Raw genomic sequence first — 6,746 nt, forward strand, 5'->3', positions numbered from 1 at the left:
GTGGGGTCAAGGACAAAAAGAAAGGTCCAATATATACAAAAAACATTTATATTGGTAGAATTTTTCAATTTATTTTTTTAATAGCAGAGAACTAGAAAAAAAATAGATGTCCATTGAGAGTGTCTAAACAAATTGTTTCCCAACATTATAATTGAATATTACTGTGCTATATACTAACCAATGGGCATCATGAACACAGAAAAGTATGGAAAGATTTATATGAACTAATACAAAAGTGAAGTGAGCAGAACCAGAAGGGGAGGGAGGGGGGACACACAATGACTACAACAGTATAAATGGAAAGAATAACAAAAGTAATAATCAGAACTAATAGCTGTGAAATTGGGATAATAAAGCTTGGTCCTTGGGAAGACAAAAAAGAAAATGTCCCTCCTTGATTATTTATAAAGGTGGGGATGTGTTAATTTTTTTGTTGTTGTTGAATAGTTTTTCTGTTTTATCTGACTTCCTGACCCTATTAGTATTTTTTTTTTTTGAAAAAGAAACTGGAGTGGTTTCTTCTCCAGCTCAATTTTATAGGAAATGAGGAAGCTGAGGCAAACAGGATTAAGTGACTTGTCCAGAGTTGCACTATTAGTAAGTGTCTAAGTCCAAATTAGAACTCAGGCAGATGGTTCTTCCTGACTCCAGGTCTGACACACTATCTTTTATTCCATCTAAGTAAGTGTCCCATATGTTAATGAGGATTTTTTGTATTTTTGCTTTATCATAAAAGATAACTCCGGGAGTAACAGTTGGAAACATAGATGATGCAAAAACAAACAAAAAAGTTTAAAAGAGATTTGGAAGTGTTAAGAAGTCAAGTTAAAGTTTTGCATCTAATGGATTATAAATAGGCAGCTTGTGCTTTATTGAACTTGTGAAGAAATTCAAGAAAAAATCAACTAGTTAAAGTGTCTCTAATTGCTTTTGTTACTAAAACTTCCTGCTCTGAAATACTAAGGCTGGAAGTGACGCCTTTAAAAAAGATCTTGGCAGGCTTCTAATTCTAACAAAAAGAAAAAAATGTAGAATAAGTTTTTGCTGGGCAATGGTAGGAAAAACAAGTGTAAGCTTAAATAATGCCCCTTTGCAGATGAAGTTTATAGCATTGTGGAAAGAACACTGGACTAAAAGCTAGGATTTTGGATTCTAGTTGTCAAGTCAATTTTGCCTATTCATTTCTGATCTTGGGAAAGTAATTTTTTCTTCTTCTAAGACACAGTGAAAAAAGAAGATATAGGATTAAATGATCACCCATCAAGTGCTAAATTTTTTTAATTTTAGAGGAAGAAGCACTCAAATATATTTGTTTTTGTATTCTTTAAATTTTGTGCTCTTGTAGCATTTTATAAATAAATATGCCAATGTTAGATTATTTATTTAATAATTAATTCAATAATTATTTAATATTATTTAATAACATGCTACTTTAAGAGGTTGTTTTTTTTTAATATTGAAGAGAACAATTGATTAGGTGGTATCTAACACTGGGTTTTTTTAGTGAAGTCTGGGGAAAAAATCTGACTCACAGGTCATGAAGCCATGAGTGATATATATCTTAATGGTATCTAGCCAAATTGCAGGCCTAGTGCCTTAATAGGAAATGGTTCCTTGAGCTTAGCAACCCAAACTTATAGAGTAACAGAACATTGCTATATTCATCCTTTGAGATTTTTTTTTTTGCATCTTGAAGTTTTTTATCTATTCACAGGCAAGTTTCTTTGGAGAACTGAAGCTATATAGTTGACACATTACTAAGGATCCAGAATTCAGAATAAGTGGTTGGGTATTTGGGTAGGGGTAGGGGAATTCGGAGTAAAGATACAGGCTTGAAGACAGATTTTTCCTTTTTTATCTACTTCACAATTTTGTCTACTGAGAACCCTGGGCATGAATATCTGTCATAGGCAACATTTCAACTAATTCACCAGGATGTAAAAGGCACCTCATAAAGGCCCAGGATAATATTCGTCAAGCATAGCAGTTCTTGGTGGAGTTGCTGCTCAATGAGCTTCTTTTATTGAAAAAACTATGATTATGTTTAAAGGAGCCACAAAAATTTTAGAGTGAAGTGGGTAGTCCAATACAACTACCTTATTTCACAAATGGGGATGTCACTGAGACCTAAAGAATTTTAAATAACTAATCCACAATACAATCTTAATATTACGACTGGGTAAGAACCCATCTCCTGACTTTAAGCCTAGTACTCCTTCAAATATAATAAGCTTGTTAAGTACTTTAATCTTTCCTCCTTCCGTTTGGAAATCCTGTTTTCAAAAATAAAGCCAACGTTACGTAACCCTACACACAGATGTTTCTTTCTATGAAACAATAATGTGCAAGCTTCCATGTCTTAAACTCTCCTGAAGGCATTTTTGTTTGTTTTTGGCAAAATGTAGTCAAAATTATATACCTGGGATTGTTAATTATCTATAACTTGATTTCAAAATTGAGAAAATTAAGTAAAGGGAAGAAGAATGCTTAGTGACAACTCTGGCAACAGGAATGGGAAAAGATGAGATATTTCTTTCTTAGAAGGTTGTTGATATGAAGTTGGCAGAGTGAGCCAAGACTACTTTTTTCATTCAGGCCTTTAAAAAAAAAAGACCAGTTGAATCCACATCTTTTTGATGTCTGTAGACACTCTGAAATGAAATGGTTGCTTCTAAACTAGCCTGCACCTGGTACCCTCCATTGCCCTGAAGAGAGGCTAGAAAGACCCTACAAAACCATTTTCTAGATCTTGGAGCAAATGTAACCTCAAAATTTATTACAGAACATCCAGTCTTAATTAAAAATCTATTCCATGTCAGTAACTCATTTCCTTTATTCAACTTGAATGTCTTAGTTGAAGCCAATATGACATTGATGTCTTTGCATCATCCGCTATTCTGCTCTGAGAATCTGCATGTTTCTGTAGGCTAGAAGTATAGATTCTTTTGGTTGCACTTCCTTTAATCTGCCTGCACCACCAAAGGCTTAGTCTTATCCTTGCCTTTAGAAGAAGCAGTCCTTAGTTGTTGCTTTTTTTAATTAATTTTTTGTGTAGATCAAATTGTGCATGAGTCTTTTCAGGATAAAGAAAGCCACTCACAGATGTGGAGAATATGGATGTTGCTGTCCATCTGAGATCAGAAATGATATTCTTTGAGAAACTGAAGAGAGAAGTGGAATGCCTCATCTCTAACCCCTGAGGGCAGCAGAGACATCAGATCAGTGAAGCTATGCTCAAGCAATGGAGAACATGCAGCTATATTTTCATCAGGAGACAGCTTGCATTACTGTGGGAGTATTTTGCAGATTATAAACCTCACATGTCCGGCAACTCCTCACAATATGTGTAAAGTATCTCTAATTTGTATGGAGAGAGAGGGATGTACACCGTCTGAATGTCTTCCAGGATGAAAGGAGATCCTACACAGGCTCTAGTAAGAGATGAGTCACTGGGCCAGACTTGAATGTTTGCAGAAGGCAGGAGGAAAAAGGAAAGGAGACCCAAAAGAATCTCTCTCTTGGGCTAGGGTTTCCCCACCTAGGCACCAACCTGCTAGCCAGGCATCAGTTCCCTTGAGAGTCCAGACAAATACACAGATACTATTTACATTACTCCTGAGGATGAAATAGGCTGGGGACCTTTATAGCTCAGACAGAGGTATTTAGTGGAGATTTATAAATATCATGTCAGACTAGCAAGTTCATTTATCACTTTGTTCTGACAATGGCCATAGATTGTCTGCCAAGATCTCAGAACAAATTGTCTGAGAAAGTGTACAAGATCTGGGGGTCAGAGGCATGGGGACAAATGGGAAAGAAGCCATCGTTGTAGAGAATTTGTGGGCTGGCATGGAGAAGTATGGTGGCCATAGTTTGTACAGCTTCTTTTCTGGAAACGATAAATGAAGACATAAATTAAAGTTTGAGGAGAACTAACTACTCCCAAGAGATCCCAGAAGGAGTCTTTCATTACTTTTTTTTTTCACTGCATACTCTAAATCTTTAAAGAGAGGAAAATTTACCTTAGAAATTTGACTGGATGGGGCAGGCATTCCAATCCTCATGAACCTTCCTCTCAAAATGTGTTGAAAATCTCACCAAAATAATCCCTTGTTTTGTTCTTCTAAAGCCATCCATTTTCTTTTCTAGTCAGATTAGAAATGTGCTAGTATTTTTTTTTCTACTTCAGCTTTAATTCCTGACTAGAAATAATTTTAAAAAAAGCACAATGATATTGCTAAAAAGAATGAGGAATCATTGTATTTGAGGCTAAGAACTGAATTTTAAAAAATCAATTTAATGTCATAAGAAGGTTTATCCCAAATTCATCTGAATTTGATCTCTATATTTTAAGGACACACATCAAGAAAATAGTTGTGATAGTTTCTCAGTTGCAGGGAAATGTATACTAATTATGCCTACTGCATGGAGTCCCTTAAAGTAGGTCTCTGAGTGATATTTTTGATAAGTCTGTAGTGAAGGTTCATATTTGAGATTTGAGAAGTGGCCCTTTATTCTTGATGCACTAACATATAGACTCTCCTGTAAGATGAAGCATATACATGCTTTTTCTATCATTATTTGCTTAAAGCTTTGCCCTAAAATAATGTCTTGTAATCAGAGGTAGAATCATAACTAGCCTGAAAGAAGCAGGACAAAATGTACCCTGAAATCCACATTTAAAGTAAATTCAACCTGGGAGTTGAGAAGACCTGGAGGCTTATAAGATCCTAGATAAAGATCTTAGGACATAGCCCGGTGCTTGGGGGGTAGCTAAACAGAGAACATGGCTTACCAGAGTCTACAGGAAAAGACTATAAAACATTGTGGGGTTGCTTCTGGAGGTCAGGGTGGGAGCAGAATGTTGATAACAGGGTTTGGAGGTCTCAACTGGACATAAGGCACCCGGGAGGGAGAAGGTTTACATCTCATAAAATCGAATTCTCTATTTTTAACAAGTATTTATTAACTAGGTGCTGATCTCAGCTGTTTTTATGCTATTGAAGAAATGCAAGTGTTATTCTAAATTTTTTTATATTTTGGGACAAAGGCCTAGTTTGTCTTTTTTTTTATTTTTATTTTTTAGCTCTAGCTCTGGGCAGAGAGGTTGGTTTTCTAGGAGACTACAAAAGAAGAATGGAAGCTGATTTACTCTCTAGCACATTTTATCATTCCACCACTAAGGTATAATTACATTGAGGAACTTGGGAGCACTGTTTAATTTAGAGATAAATGAGTCCTATTTGTAAGTCTATTCAACTCTCTTCCCCTCTAGCATCTCACCCCAGGTAGGTTTGATGGTACCCTGTGTGACCAGAGAAATGTGTTGATTGGCTGAGAGACCTTTGAGTCCATGATACTATGTTGTTGGTTTTTTGTTTTGTTTTGCTTTGTTTTTGAATGTGTGACTCCTGATTGCAAGGGAGACTTCTGGCAGAGGGAAGTGAGTTGAGAGACAGGCAAGGAGAATAAAGGCAAGTTTTGGACTTTTAAAGTAGAGAGGCCACTTTGAGCCCACTCCCTCTCCCACCCTGCTGTAAGCACATGGGGAAGATGACACCCTTGATTCCCAGTGCCTATAACTTTGTTACATGCAATCTTTTATTTTACTAAATATATTTGTGTGGTTCCTTTATATTTGGTGCCCCATTAGTATATAGCTTCTATATACATTCACAATATTCCCACACAATCATTGTTCCTCTTCCATAGTTAATTATCTTTGAGATATGGTAATTGCCCATTCCTGAGAAGGGAGAAAGAGTCAGATGACAACCCAGTGGGTAATATGTTATAAACAAATTGTCACCTTGTGTCAAGATTGCTATTCTCTTCTATGAGAAGGCTGGATTTCACCAAAAAATAGCTGGTATGACTAAAGGCTTTAAATATCTTTGTTCATGGAAAAAAGAAACTGATAAGTGAGAGATGCAGAATAGATCTTGACAGGTAAACTATGGTATGTATTTTGAGTGTGGTTTGTGGTTTAACCGATGATTTCTGAGACTATGGTCCATAACAGCTGCCTATTAGAGAAGGTAGCTGGTGAAATTCAAACTTCCCTGTCTTTCCCTTTCTCTAGACTGTAAACAAATCTGTCCACTCAGAATGGATTAACTGGAAAAGAAAAACAAAAATAAAATAGGAAGATTTATAAATAGGTCTGATGATAGGAAAATAAAAAAAGATTTATATAAAGATTCATCTGCATCATTACTAGTCAAAGCCCTGAGAAATATTTAGCTTGTAGACACCTTTAAATATCCTTGTTCACATCAAGAAGGGAGGCAAATCTCTTAAAATAGTCACTTTCTTTGCCACTGTCTCCACTTCTTCTTGCCCTGATTTAAACTCAATACTGTTTCCAGTTGGCTGTGATTGAGCTTGGAGATTTCATGAATTTTCCAAATGGTTGTCAATCTATAAAAAAAGATACCAATTCATCTCTGCCAAGCATGTTTCTTCTCCATCCAAAGACTGTTCAGGCCTCATCTCTTCCACAGAAATTTGCCAGAGGAAACACACATAGTGCCTGCATGGCAGTTACCTCTAGTGCCCTTCCTCTATTCTCCCAATTAGCCTCCCACCAGTATCTATGTTTTGCTGTACAACTATATTTGGTTATATTCAAGGTCATTGGGCTTACCCCAGGAGACAGCTAGAAAATTTCCAACTTTTTCCCTCCATTCTTCTAGGTTTGAGAAAAATATGGAGGCACAGTAGTACCTATGTCACTTCTTGCCAAT

This window comes from Monodelphis domestica, chromosome 3, assembly GCF_027887165.1.
Source record: "Monodelphis domestica isolate mMonDom1 chromosome 3, mMonDom1.pri, whole genome shotgun sequence".
NCBI classification, from domain to species: domain Eukaryota; kingdom Metazoa; phylum Chordata; class Mammalia; order Didelphimorphia; family Didelphidae; genus Monodelphis; species Monodelphis domestica.